General features: G+C 36.4%; 1 long non-coding RNA gene across 1 annotated transcript; it reads left to right on the forward strand.

The window, feature by feature from the left end:
• Window positions 1–7,050: 7,050 nt before the first annotated feature.
• LOC136272394 (uncharacterized) lies at window positions 7,051–9,547 on the forward strand. Its single transcript, XR_010710399.1, has 2 exons — window positions 7,051–7,398; window positions 9,311–9,547. It is a non-coding gene; the product is annotated as an uncharacterized lncRNA (long non-coding RNA).
• The last annotated feature ends 5,927 nt before the right edge of the window (window positions 9,548–15,474 follow it).

The following is a 15,474-nucleotide window of genomic DNA, read 5'->3' on the forward strand; positions in this document are numbered from 1 at the left end:
CAAAGAAAATACACAGGGGCCCTGGTCACAGACAGAGGCAAATTGAATTGAGGTATAATTCTTTAGGTGCAGCAACGACCAACATTTTAGAACAGTTTGATAGGATAAAAAAATTTGTCATTTCAAAACAAGGTTTTCTAAAATTCATTACTATTCCAGTGTACTCTGCAAAACTGTACAATACCTATTTAGGGCACCCTAATCCTGAAAACTTTGAGACTACAGACAAGTTTTTGATTGAGGAAATAAATGGTCTTAACCAGCGAATTTATGATCTTAATCAGTCATTAGGTCGTAATACTCTTCAGTTTCACCTTGATATTGTAAAAGTCAGAGGTCGTGGAAGACAGTCTTTTAATCATAACCTCTTGAAAGACGGAATTCATCCTGATAGCCAATTATCTGAAAAGTGGTTAAGGCGATTAGAATTAGACATAGTGAATGAGTGCTGGTCTGATGCAACACCAGATGTGCTAACATTGAATGTTGACCCACAGGAACTACTGACTTTATAAAATTAATATCAACAATTATGTCAGAAAGCGACAACATACTTGACAACACTATTACTGCTACAACAGATACTGATGACTTCAATAATCCTTGTTTAGTCATTCCTTCAGTTGAACAAAGTACTGTCATGGTTTTAGAAAAAGTTGACAGGAGCTTAGGTAGCCTCACCCTCAACTTAGAGGAAGCAACAAAATTGATGTTAAGTAAGCAGGATTCAGCTTTAGATAGACAAATGCAATTGGTGATGAACAATGAGAGGCTGTTATCTGCTACGATAGACAAACAATTAAACATTATAAAGAATCAAGAGCGACTTCTGTCTGAATCGATAGAGAGTCAAAAAGAGATGGTTAGGAGACAAGAAAAACTTTTCTCGGACATGACTGAAGGGCTCACACAGGTCCTGGAGCGCTCACTTAGTCGAGGGGACAGCCCCAGACAGGTACACGCATACCAGGACCACAAAACAGAAATGTTGAACAGTCAAGGGGACAGCCCCAGACTGTACCAACATGACGAGGAAGGAAAGCGACAACACAATGCTGCAGAATGGCTTGGGTTTTCAATACCCCATAGAAATACAAACACCAATTGTCATAGCTCATCATATTCAGGTCAAGCTTTGCAGAGAAACCACCAGACAAGTAACGGCTTCAGACAACCTACCTCGACTCCCATACCTGGACCAAGCAACAAACCATTCCAGCCATTGCTAGATATAATAAACCAGTTCGAGTCTGGCCGAAACCTAGGATCTATGAGCACAAGAAATGATTATATGCCAAGGCAAAAGTTACCAGTATTTGATGGGAGTGGAGACTGGGAAGGATTCCTTCTTCCTTTCAATAGAGCAGCACAGAGATATGAATGGGGAGATGAAGAACGCCTTGACCGATTCATAGAATGCTTGAGAGGCCAAGCATCAAAATACCTATGCAGCCTACCAAAATCTGTTCAGAATGACTACCCAAAGTTATTAAAACTTATGTCAGATAGATTCAACCGAAAGGATCCACCTGCTACTGCAAGAAAACGACTAGAGGAAGTAAGACAGAAGGGAGAATCTGATGATGAGTTTGCCGAGACTGTGCGGCGTTTGGTTTCGCAAGCTTTTCCCTCTGTAAGCATTGAACTCCAAGAGGAAATAGCTGCAGAATCCTTCTTAAAGGGTTATAAAAATGCTAAGATTGGATATGAAGCGTTAAACAAAATGCCGAAAACTATATCTGAAGCCTTAGATGTTGTTATACAGTTACAACACAACTTCAGAGCTACAATAGGTCGTGAAAATGTTCAATTCCAACGCCATTCTAGAAGAGTATCCTGGCAAGAGGACCTCTGTAACATTGACAGTGAGGAAGGTAGTTCTTGTGAGAATGTGCGATCAGTGGCATCCCCTGAAGCAAAGGAGAAAACACTGAAGGAGGCAATTCAGGAATTAAAGGCCTTGATAGAGCACAGAACAGCAGAAATGAGATCATCTCAAAGGTCTTCATCCCCCAGAAGAGGTTGTTTTAAGTGTGGAGAATATAACCATTTTCAAAGAGATTGTCCAACATCTCCATTACAATCTCCTAGAAAAAGCGAATTAAATGAGAAGGACACCTCGAAGAAACTTTTTCAGATTGGAGGTGAAAATGGGAAAACAATTAGAGTACCAGTGCAAATAAATGGGGAGCAGACTCTAGCAGTGATTGATACTGGAGCTGAAGTAACTGTCTTATCAGAAGACTTTGTGAGAAACAGAAGCTTAGAGTATTCTGGTGGTAACAAAACAACAACACTGTTAAATGCAGAAGGTGGCAATAAGATGTCTGCAGTTACTGATGTCGGAGTAAGAGTTGATCTGGGAAGGTCATCCATTGATTGGAAGGTCTGCATTGCACCCATACGTGATGAGGTGTTGATCGGGATAGATTTGTTGATGGCCCTTGATGCTGTTGTTTTGACAAGACAAGGTGATTTGTTGGTTAGGGGTGAACTCGTAATTGGAAATGTGGATTCACCAAACAAAATGCATGTAGCAAGAGTTAGCATTGAAAAAGATACCACTCTGCCCCCAATGAGTGAGACAATACTTAGTGGATGTGTTGATAAACCCGATCAACAACTAGTGGGAGTACTTGATCCAGCATCTTTGAAAAATGGTGCTCACACTGGATCCGTACTAGTAAAAATGAATGATCGAATACCTGTTCGAATCCTTAACCCAACCCCCCAAGAACTAAAGTTGCCTGCAGGTACACATTTAGGTAAATTAGTGGAGGCTGAGACAGAGCAAAACAACTCTTACGAGCCACCTAGTGATGTGGAAGGTAGTCAACAGGGTCAAGGAAGTGTCGAACATGTACCATTACATTTGGAGAAATTAATGGAAAATACAACAAAGGGATGTTCAGAGGCAGAGACCAAGGAACTAAAAACATTGTTACTGAACTATCAGGATGTTTTCCCTAAAAATGCCAATGATGTCGGGTGCTTCTCCAAGATTTCCCATCAGATTGTTACAGGAGATGCGTCACCAGTGCGCCAACCAGTGCGGCGAACACCCTTAGGATTTCAAGAAGAGGAAGAACAACACTTGCAGAGTCTTCTTGACAGTGGAGTTGTAGTACCTTCAACTTCAGACTGGGCATCACCTGTGGTTCTGGTCAGAAAGAAAGATGGCGGAGTCAGATGGTGCATCGATTATAGAAAATTGAATGATGTCACCAGGAAAGACTCATATCCACTCCCTAATATTGAAGAATGTTTAGACACCCTTGCTGGCTCTACCATTTTTTCAACTATAGACCTCCAGCAAGGATATCATCAAATTGAAGTGGATCAAGCAGATAGGAGAAAAACAGCTTTTATAACCCGCTACGGGCTCTTCGAGTACACTCGCATGCCTTTTGGGCTGTGTGGAGCCCCGGGGACATTTCAGAGAGCAATGGAGTGTGTTCTTAAAGGTCTGCAATGGAATATGGTATTGATTTATTTAGATGATGTTATAGTTGCCAGCCGCAACATGCAGGAGCACATCATGCACCTCAAGGAAGTGCTCCAAAGATTTAGAGAGAGCAACTTAAAGCTAAAGCCATCTAAATGCCATTTTTTTCAGCGAAGTGTATTGTTTTTGGGGCACCGGATCAGCGCAGATGGAATAGAGGCCAACCCTGAACTGACTCGGGTAGAACAAAATTGGCCTCAGCCTCAGAGTGTTAAGGATGTACAATCCTTTCTAGGACTCACCAACTATTATCGCAGGTTTATTGATAAGTACTCTGAGATTGCCGAACCACTGTACCAATTGACAAAGAAGGGTGTGACATTTAAATGGAGAGCTGAGCAACAGAAAACATTTGATGTTCTAAAAGAGAAGCTTGTTTCTCCACCTGTTTTGGCTTACCCACTGTCTAAGAATACATTCATTCTAGATACAGACGCCTCCAACTACTCAATTGGAGCAGTACTTTCACAGTTGCAGGGTGACTCAGAGAAGGTAATTAGCTATGCTAGTAAGCGTCTTGGCCCAGCACAATCAAAGTACTGTGTTACACGCAAGGAACTTCTTGCTATTGTCACATTCACTCAGAAGTTCAAACACTATCTCTTGGGCAGACAGTTCATCGTTCGTACTGACCATGGCTCCCTTACATGGCTGTATCGTTTTAAGACTCCTCAAGGGCAGCTTGCGCGATGGTTAGAACACCTGAGCCAATTCAACATTGTTTTTCAACACAGAAAAGGCATAAACCATGGCAACGCAGATGCCTTGTCTAGATACCCTTCAGAGCAATCAAAGTGTGACTGTTACACTGTTGGATCAAGCGTATCTGACTTGCCTTGTGGTGGTTGTAAACACTGCATGAAAATTCACCAGGAGTGGTCTCGCTTTCATTCTGATGTAGATGATGTCATACCCCTCGCTGTCAAGAGTGATAGCAGTTTAGTACTTTTGGAAAACCAAACAAATCATGGGAACCCATCTTGTGATGTCTCTGACCCAGATACTTGCTCTGGAGGACACAGTGTCCCCAAGCAGGATGAAGAGACAGAAACTGTTTGCCAAATAACAAGGATGGATGAGTCTGATGATGGTGATGAAGATGAGGAGGTCAGTCCCCAGATATCCCTCAACGCTTACACCAATGAAGAATTGGGACAGAAACAAAGAGATGATCCAGAGCTATGTAAGATTTTTAAGTGGATAGAGCAAGACTTTCCAAAACATCGAGAGGAAATGTTTGCAGAGTCACCAGGTCTGAGGCACTTTTGGCTGATGAGAGAAAACTTGTTGTTGAGCAATAATTGCCTATTCTACAGATGGGAATTTCCTGAAGAAACCCGAAAACTCTTTATAGTGCCAGATGCAATGAAGGGCGAAGTAATGGAAATTGCTCACTGCTCACCATTATCAGGGCACCCTGGAATAAAAAGAACCATACAGCGCCTTCGACAATCCTTCTACTGGTATAACATGACAGATTATGCGACAACTTTTGTAGGTGCATGTGAAAAGTGTGCACTAAGCAAAAAGGCTAACAAAGTAAACAAGTCTTTGATGCAACAGTATTGTGCAGGATCACCAATGGACAGAATACAGCTGGATATATTAGGACCATTCCCCATATCCAAACAAGGAAATAAATACATTCTTGTACTAGTTGATCAGTTCTCTAAATGGACAGAGTGTTATCCACTACCTGACCAAACTGCAGAGTCCATAGCCAGTGTTCTAGTGAAGGACTTTATCGCTCATTTTGGAGTACCCCTAGAACTCCACACAGACCAAGGGCGGAATTTTGATGGTGAATTGATGAAACGACTAGCAGAGTTAATGGGCTGGGCAAAGACAAGAACAACTCCATACCATCCCTCCTCAAATGGGTTGGTAGAGAGATTTAATAGGACTCTTCTCCAAATGATGCGATGCTTTGTCAGCCAGAATCAAGATGATTGGGACGAACATATCCCTCTGCTTGCTGGAGCATACAGAAGTACTCCTCACACCAGCACTGGCCTTACACCTAACAGACTAATGTTGGGTCGTGAGGTTCATCTTCCACAAGAGGTAATGTTTGGTTTAAACCCAGTAGAGGAAGATGAAATTCCCTTCATAGATAAACTGCGATCGTCTATGAAAAAGTGTGAGAATATAGCTCGGGAAAACTTGAAAAGTGCATCAAGAGGTCAAAAACGCTTGCATGACTTGCGTACACATGAGAAGTCGTACAATCCTAGTGATCTAGTATACATTAAAGATGATGCTAAGAAGGTTGGAAAGAGCCCAAAGTTACAGCCATTGTGGAAGGGTCCAGCAGTTGTTGCCAGAAAACTTGGCCAAGTATTATATGAAGTCATTACAAAGAAGGGCTCTACAATACTACATCATGATCGTCTCAAGCCCTGCCTTCTAGAAACGGTGCCTAGGTGGATTTCGAAAGCTCGAAGACAGCTTCAGTACTGTATGGAGTTTGATGAGAGGAGGGAGCAGGTAATCCAACTAAAGGACCTTGAAAATCACGGTGAGGAAAACACCCAAAGTAAAAAGACTGAGGTCAAGGTCATACCAAAACTACCTGATGTTGGCGAGGACATGAATTTAAAAGACGATTCTGCAGAGGAGTGTCGAGACACTAACTTGGAGGATGACTGTACGACCATGAATACGACAACTAGGCGTGGAAGGAAGATTAAACCTCCATCCAGATATGCGTCTTAAAATGACATTATTATTTGAACATTTAAATTGTGTTTATTTTAGCTGATGAATGATTATCCTCGAACAAATGATTAATTTTCATTTCAGAACACTGTTGTTGTGTGACATTTTCCTTAGAAAAAGGGGAGTAGTGTAGTGCATGTATTGTAATTTGTGTCGGGCTCGAACATCGGGTTCGGCGTACTGTTTATCTGTCGGTTCTGAATAAAGATTTGAAAGTCTCGGACGTGCTTTTTGTCCCCGCGGCTTTGTGGTGCAATTGGACCCACACCACACCCTGTACACAGCACCACAATATCATTAGCGGACGGTTAGGTACTTCGTTAATGATAAAATTATATCATTAGTAGTCAACATCCTGACCACTAATGCAACATTATATCATTAGTGGACGTGGACGTGGATTAGTGAGAGGTTGCTACAAAGCACAATTAGAACAATTTACACAATCGTGTTGAGTAAAGGATATTTTGTTTGAAATAGATACAAACATTGTTTGGTTGTCAAGATGTTTACAAGATAGAACACGTTTAATGTGTTCTTGGGAATGTTATCTTAAGGTTTTATTGAAGTACAATAAAATGCTCCATGAGATTCTGTTATCAATTCGTTTTCTTTTATGCCATACCAAAACCCACAAAAAACCTCATACACGTGCCTAATATGTTTGTCCCTTCACATCTAAATCTGCCAAACAAGATATAATATTTTAATTAAGACATTTATTTATGATTTTGAAAAGAACTTAGAGCGATATATTAGTCAGAACACGATTAGATAGAGATCTTAAATCTTAAAATATCCTATATAAAGCAGAGACATAGTTAAAATCCAGAGAAGGTTGACAATCATGTCTATTTCACAGACACTCTTGTTGTTTTTTCTTGTTATTTTAACAACAACTTTCTCCGGCGCCTTTCTTCTCAATGACCATGCCAATGCTTCCGTAGGCCATCCAGACAGTGGCAATTACAACATTTACTCGAAGATAGACGCCTTAGAGAGAAGTTTCCAAAACCTGGAGACGACTGTGCGGGAAAAGACAACACATTCGGACACGCTAATGAGACAGGTGTTACTCACTGTTACTGAGATGGATGCCAAGATGGGAGCAAGCGATTTACTTAACATGAGTCTTGAAATAGAAGAAATTAAAAACAATGTGAAGAATATCACAGGTAAATCACGAAATAATATTAGTAAATGATTTTCTACGGAAATATGTCGGGTTTTAATTGCAAAAAGAAGGCAGTGGGCAAACAAATTTTTTTGCTGAGACAATTACCAAGGCTTTTATGTATTAAATTAACAGATAACTTGGTAAAGATATTTAGGACGACAATTTTAGTTCTAAAAAAATATTGAGGTGGAACAGGACACTGATCACCTGACTACTACCTAGCAATGATGTTTTTATTTGCTATTTCTATTATGACGTCATAACTGTTTTGAATGTATAATGCTTTGATGTCTTTATCCATGATGACGTCATACAAGATTTGATAGATCTTTATCCCGTACATAATAGCTCTCGAATAGTAACTGTCACAACCTGGGTTTGGGAAAATTTAACATTTTTAATTTTAGATATGTGAATGTACATAATCACAAGTAGTTAATATAATCAGATATATAATCTGATAATGATCTGTTTGTGTTTTGATAAATCTAAATGATGCATTACTTTTTTAGTGGTTCTATAACGTTAAATTGAATTTGTCACAAAATTTCATAATTCCAGAATAAGAGGTAGTGGTGATTTTTTTTAAGTATCTCTCTCGAATGCCAAGAAAGTGGCCATGAAATTTTATAAGTTATAAAACATAAGCTAAGGTTGATATATGAAATATAAAAAAAAAATCATTGACAATTTTTTATCTGCCATTACATTTTGTTCAAATTTAAAATCAAAAACTTCCAAATTTGAAGTGCTAATTTCAACAATATTTTAATAAAGTTATGAAATTGCTATGTACAAAAGCAATGTTGTAAGTATTCTAGATATTTGTTTCCATTCTTAAAAGTAATGAATATAATTTGGAAATAAATTCCAATAAATGATATAATTATTGCAGAAAATTAAAGTTATTATTGAAATTCATAATGTTAGAAAAGGGGGATAAGTCCTATCAAAATATCTCCCTTGCAAAGTAAGATAGTAGTCCTGAAAATAATATATGATGTAGTGGACATCTAAATGTAAATGTTTGAAAAAAGCAAAACAATTCATTGCAAATAATTTTACACTGCAACTTCCTTTCCACCTAAACTCGGGCCGATAACAGAATGTCACTGTGACGATACTTGGCAACCAGAGAACGGATCTTTTGCTCTCTTGTTTATTTCTGGGAGTTGATATTTTTAGATCAACTCCGCTATGCAATCGGTCGCTGCAAAAGTGGATGGCCTTTTGTTCTCTAATTGAAAAAATCGCTGTATGAAATAGTTTTTTGAACAAATAAAGATGTTTATTGTATTTATCAAATAATGAATTATTTGAATTATTTTATGAAGGCTGGAGGGTCGTAGGCATTTTATACTATATTGGTCTTCTTAAAAAGCTTTGAATTCAGAAATAAAAAATACTCAAATTTAAAGCAAAGGACAACAGATTTTGTATTTGCAGAATAAAAACTGATAAACAAATCATATCTAAAATTTTTTAGAAAGAAGCTTATAGGTAATTTGTTGACCACTTCTTAGTAAACATAAATCTTATCTTAAATTAATAATAATGAGATATCTCCCTAGTTCTCAGCAATGCTCACTTGACGGTACTTGAAACACAGTTTGAATCATTGATACAATTGAAGTGATGATAGTTTGGCGTGAGGTGATTTTGCATAGAAGCTTTACGAAGTTAAATTTTAGAAATGCGTGTATGTGTATTCCTGATTAGAGTGAAATTACATTCAGGTAAAGAGCGCATATATTTAAAGCGCTGATGACGACGTTAATTTAAACAAATATTTATCTGATAATTAAAGCGATCGGTAATGATTTGTTTTTTCCTGCATATCTCTATATTTTTGTTTTATTTTAAGTATTCATTTCAAATCTATCATTTAATGCATTTTATTTGTGTTGTAGCTACTAAAAATACTTATGTGGGATTCACTACAAAACTACGGTTCTTACAGCAGCACCACCAATGTCATCAAAGGTAATCAAATACTGTTTAACCAAGGCAACGCCTACAACGGAACAGTATTCACGTGTCCAAGTTCTGGTCTTTACTTCTTCCACGTGTCTGTCCTAAGTATGTCGAACGGGAATGGCGTCTATATCTACAAAAATTCGAAGCGATTAACCCTCGCATTTTCTGGTGGTGATCCGCAAAATAATGGTGCTTCGGTGTCTGCAGCCATGTGGTTAGACATTGGGGATCAGGTGTATCTACTGCCGCATAGCTCGTCATTGCATTTAGATAGCAACTCTGCATTTACCGGCATCAAAATTTTGATTGAATTGGCTCGTTTAACAAAGCAAAGTATTGAGGTTTCTGTCATTGTCAAGAGTTTATTAATATTAAAACAATGAATCAGTATTCTTTTAAATGGAAATTAAAAATGGTGTTTTGAATGAAATTTATGATTAAAAGTTTTTGCTTCTTATGAAAGATGAATAAATTACTCTTGATTTAATTTTAAAGAGTGTTGGAAATTATTATATCCGTACGTGTTGTAGTTATGTTTAATCTATTCTCTTGTACGTTCTTTATGTAGCAATTAGATTCTTTATTCATTATATATTATGAAATATCTTGAACTGAAAAAAAACGTTTTTACTAGTCAGCAATTTTTGGTCAATATCAATAAACTTTGAAAAGAAAATTATACATGGTCTAGTCGTACGTGTTAAGACCCTAGTTTAAATATAACAAATAATTGTTTATACCAAGTTTTGCTCAATATGATGTTAAAAGAGAAACCATTGGATATTTTGCTATCGTAGATAAAAATTTATTAATGAAATGGTCTGTCAACAAGATAATTTAATTTCATAATTTCAGATGAAGAACAAAAGTTCAAATTTCAAAGTTTATGAGATTTGTAATCAGAATATCACATGAACTGCACCAATTAACCGTCAGCCGTCCCTCCGAATGCTTTATTTTTTACTTTCTTATTATTTACTTTTTTAAAAAAAGAGGGAAACTTTACCTGATATGTATGGCGTTTGTAAGCTTATGAACGAATATGACGAAATAATTTATCAAATTCAATACTAGTAAAATATTTTTGGAAATTTAATGCCAAAAAAGTGAAAAATCAAATGACTATTTTTAGTTGATATTACTTTAACGGCTGTACATGTAACTATCATAATTTATATATTGGAATTTTAATAATCCATTTGGCTTGAATTGAAGAAATGGATTGATGCTTATAAACCTGCGGTATATTTTAAGTTTATGGAAAAAACGAGTCACGAGTCAGGTCACAAGTATCTCGACATCCACCATGGAAAAAAAAAACACGGTGGAAAACGGTCTGTGTATGTGTATTGGAAAATTTAAGAAAAAGCACTGTGTTGCACCGTGGCCGCCTATACAACTCCGTGGCCACTGTGTTACTCTGTGGATATCATTACCTAAGACGGTAAAAAATAAAACGTATGCTTAAATCTAGTTGAAATACGTCTAAACAAGGATTGAAAGATATATAATTTTGTATATATGATTTCCAAATTTAAAAAAAAAATGCTGACTTAAGTTATGTGGACCCAGAAAATTATTGGGGTTTTCAACGTGATGTTTACTTTTTCTGATCTGAAAACGTAAAAAGGTTCCTTTTAATTTATCTGTTCTTAGATAAATTCAAAAAGATTTGCCAAATATATTTCTTAATCAATTGATATATTATCAAACTGTAAATCAATTTAAGCCATGTGCTTTTTTTCTAAACAGACGTAATGTTGTAACTGACGATTAGATTAGATGTTGGGAGCTTGCCTAAACATCTTATTTTCTGTTATCGGAAAAACCCTTTTGATAGAACATTTTTTGATTTGTTAATTAATTTAAATATAAACCTTAAACCAATTAAAATGAGAAATGAAAACAATTCAGATCATGTTTTTAAATATGTGCAAATGTGCTATATTAAATGACAACAACAAATTACCAGTGACACAAATAATGTGTACTTCAGGGCCCAGTTTTTCAAAAGGTGGTTAAATTTAACACTGCGCTAAGGATAAAGACATGCTAAATCATAATCAATTGATCAGCTAACGCAGTGGTTAAAATCTGTTGATTGAAAGCAATTAAACGTAATGGTTAGCTGACACTGCTTTAACTGAGTTAACCACTTGTTAATCAAGTGGTTACCCATAATGCATTTCTATGTCCTATATATGAAGAGAAAGAAGATTTTGCTTTGGGATTTCAATAAGTTTGATTTTAGTGAAATATATTTAATATGATTATATGTTAAACATCTTTATCATTTCTAGGGTTCCATTCTATACAGTCTGCAAATTTTCAAATCCTTTCATTTCTTGTTGTCTACATTATACTGTTAAAGTGCAATGTAATAGCTTCAAAATACCAATTATAAATTCCTTTTAATAGGTATATTAATAAGGTATATGTATGTATTCTAAAACACAGACCAAAAGCACAAAAATATTTGTAACTAATTTATAGGGTTTCACTTGCACTAACAATCTATGAAAATACATGTCAACCCTTCAGGTGAAAGACCTTTTGATTTCGTTTCTGTTTTTTTTTTGTATTTCTTCTGGTTTTTTAAATATTTTTTCTTCTCTTTTTCTCCAGGGAGAGCTTTTTTGTTTCAAGAGATATTGAAAGAATTTTTCTTTGTGTTATTGACCATTAAACGTTATGGTACCAAATGACCCTTTGCTTGATACCTCTCAGAACTTACACAGTTGTTGCCCTTGAGTTAACAAATTTGATATCGCTACTTCTCTGAAACCATGACAGATAGAGACTTATAACTTTTACCAATGCCTTTACTACACTTAGAGGGTTCTTCAATTTAATCATACCGAAAGAATCTGAGCCTCCTTCTAATAGTTTTTGCTGCTGAAAGTATTTAAATTTCTATAAAATCACTTCCAACTTTTTTTGTCATAGAGACTTCGGACTACTTGGGATGGAAGCGCCTACCTTGGCCGAACAAAATGACATAAAGGTCAAGGTCATTTTGAAATCCGTTTATCTATGAGTTTTAAGATCTCTTTTGTTTAGGGTGGTAGAGAAAACCTTTTCATGAATTACGTACATGTAGGACATCTTAAAACATTTTAAAATATGGCCTCTTGTCTCCTACCTTTAGAGATTACAGAGTTATTGCCGCTATTGTACGATCTGCTTGTTATCGCTACTCTTCTAGAACCAAAAGAGATAGAGACTTGAAAATTTTACCAAAGTCTTCAGTTCACTTAGAGTGTTCTTCAATTAATTCATACCGAAAGGATCTGACCCCTTCTAATAGTTATTGCCCCTGAAAGTATTTAAATTTCTTTAAAATCACTACCATTTTTTTTTATTTTTTGTCATAGAGACTTCGGACCCACTTTGGATGGAAGCATCTACCTTGGCAGAACAAAATGACATAAATGTCAAAGGACAAAGTTATTTGGAAATCCGTTAATTAATGAGTTTTTAGATCACTTTTTTAGGATGGAAGAGAAATACTTTTTCATGGATGTAGTAGGCCATCTAAAGATATTTTAAAATAACCCCTTGACTCCTACCAAAAATATTTACAGAGTTATTGCCCCTATTGTATGAAAAGTTTGTTATCATAACGCTACTCCTCTGAAACCGTTAGATGCAGAGACTTGAAAATGTTACTTATGTATTCAGTACATTTAGGGGTTTCTTCAATCTCTTCATACCGAAAGGGCCCAAGGCCCTCTTCTAGTAGTTATGGCCCCTAAAAGTTTATTTAGTTTGTTACAAACACCTACAACTTTTGAACTTTACATCGTAGGGCCATCAAACGACTTTAAATTGAAATGTTGACCTTTACCAGTCAATATGACATAAAGGTCAAAAGTCAAGGTCAAACAAATAAAAAATGCACATTCACCTTTTTTGCTTTTTTTTATAAAGTAACATTAATTTTTTAATTAATTATATTGAAACAAAACGTTAAGGAATAATTAGGTGGAAAGACCTCTAATTGTTCGAGAACAATTAGTTTACTACACAGCCTTTTTTATTTCAAGAGATATTGCAACATTTTTTTTATATTATTGACCATTAAAAGTTTTGGCACCAAATGACCCTTTGCCTGATTACACCCAGAACCTACAAATTACTGCCCTTTGTGTATGAAGTGATTGTTATCCCTACACCTCTGAAACCTTAAGAGATAGAGACTTGGAACTTTGACCTTGACCTTTGACCTCTTAGAACTGATGTGTCATTAGTATTTGCAACATATAGATTAATTTATATGTACAATTAGCTCTGGCAAACTTCTCCACCCCCTTATTTTCAGGCTTGACTTTGACCTTTGACCTTGACCCTCGACCTTTGACCTTTGAACTCGAAGAACTGATGTGTTATAAGTTAATTGTATCTGCAACATATATATATATAAGATTCAGTTAAACGTACAATTAGCCCCGCCCCCCTCCCCCCCCCCCGCTTATTTTTAGGTTTGACATTGACCCCTGACCTTGACCTTTCACCTTGACCTTTGAACTCTAATAACTTATGTGTTATAAGTATATGCAACATATATATTAGATTTAGTTATATGTACAATTAGCCCCTTCCCCTCCTCCTCCTTTTTTTGTACAAGGATTGAATTCTTAAATGAACTCGAACCTCGATATTTGAACTTGAAGTTTAATATTTCTTTTTGAAAATATCACCTTACTAAGTGTTTCAACTGTTTGCAGAATTTTTTACAAGTCTGAACCTCTGCCTGCGATTTGACTCGTGACCGCGTTTTAGACTACGCCTCCGAATAAAACTTCAAGCTCCAGTAAAACTCTGTAGAACTTGGCGAAAATTTATGGAATTGTTTCGCACACCTGCATCTAAAAGCCTGCTAAATTTCAAACGAAATGAACTATATTGAAGAAAGTTATCCACTCCAGCGGCATCAAACCATCATCCCGAGAAACGTAGTTCTAAGGCTTCGATATTTATATCTAATAAATTCATGCTCAAATTTCACTGAAAATCAGTGTTTACATTCCTATCAGCAACCTGTGACGACTTGTGTTGAAGTTTTACGAAAGATAACTTCCTTCCCAGACCCCGATTTTATATGAATTTAGTTTACATTTTCTTTCAGTTTGTTTATTTCCGGACTTGGCTTAAATACACGACTGGCCTTATTTCAGTTCAGATTTTCCGTACTCTTAATCTACAAATGCACGACAGATTTCTAAGCACGGGCATTTCAAATCAACAGGAGAATGTGCATTAGTTGAGCCGACGTGACATTCCCAAACACCTTCAAATACCCGCTGGCGACAAGAGTTTGACCTGGCCTGTTTATTTCGAAGTCAACGCCATCCGGCCACATTGTTGACAAGCAGTACTGGTTTTTATTAATAAACTGATGAACAAATGCGGTCCTCTCAACCAATCGCTAAGCGCCTATCTATTCCAAAGGTTTCATAACATTTGGTATCAACTTCAGATGGACGAAAGAATGCTCCATCTCTTCTTTCTATCATCATCCTATTTGACTACACAACTCAACAAATTTTACCTTTTTCAACTAACAAACGAAATAGCGTAGTGGCTACACTCTCGCCTACAACTCTTACGGTTCGATACCGCATTGCGGAAGTATTTTTTGTTTTTGTTTCGGTTATTGATTTTTCTCTAATTACTCAATAATTATCAACATTTTTGGGAATTGGTTTTAATCATTATGAAAGGTCCGTGAACAATTAGTCTACTAGTCCTTATTATTTTTCTATTCTATTTTCCAAGGGACAACTTTTGTATTATTAGACATATTGAAATAATTTTCTTCATGTAATTGACCATTTAAAGTTTTGGTACCAAATGACCCTGTGCTTTATAACCCCCTGAACTTACAAAGCTTTTGCCCTTTTGTACGAAAAATTTGTTATCGCTACTCCCCTGAAACCATAGGAGATAGAGACTTGGATCTTCTACTAATGTCTTCAATACACTTAGAAGTTTCTTCACTCCCTGCATACCGAAAGGATCCAAGGTCCAAGGTTAATGCCCCTGAAAGTATTTAAGTTTCTATGAAATCACTTCTAACTTTTTTTTAATTTTTGTC

The sequence above is a fragment of the Magallana gigas genome, chromosome 10 (assembly GCF_963853765.1).
Source record: "Magallana gigas chromosome 10, xbMagGiga1.1, whole genome shotgun sequence".
NCBI classification, from domain to species: Eukaryota; Metazoa; Mollusca; class Bivalvia; order Ostreida; family Ostreidae; genus Magallana; species Magallana gigas.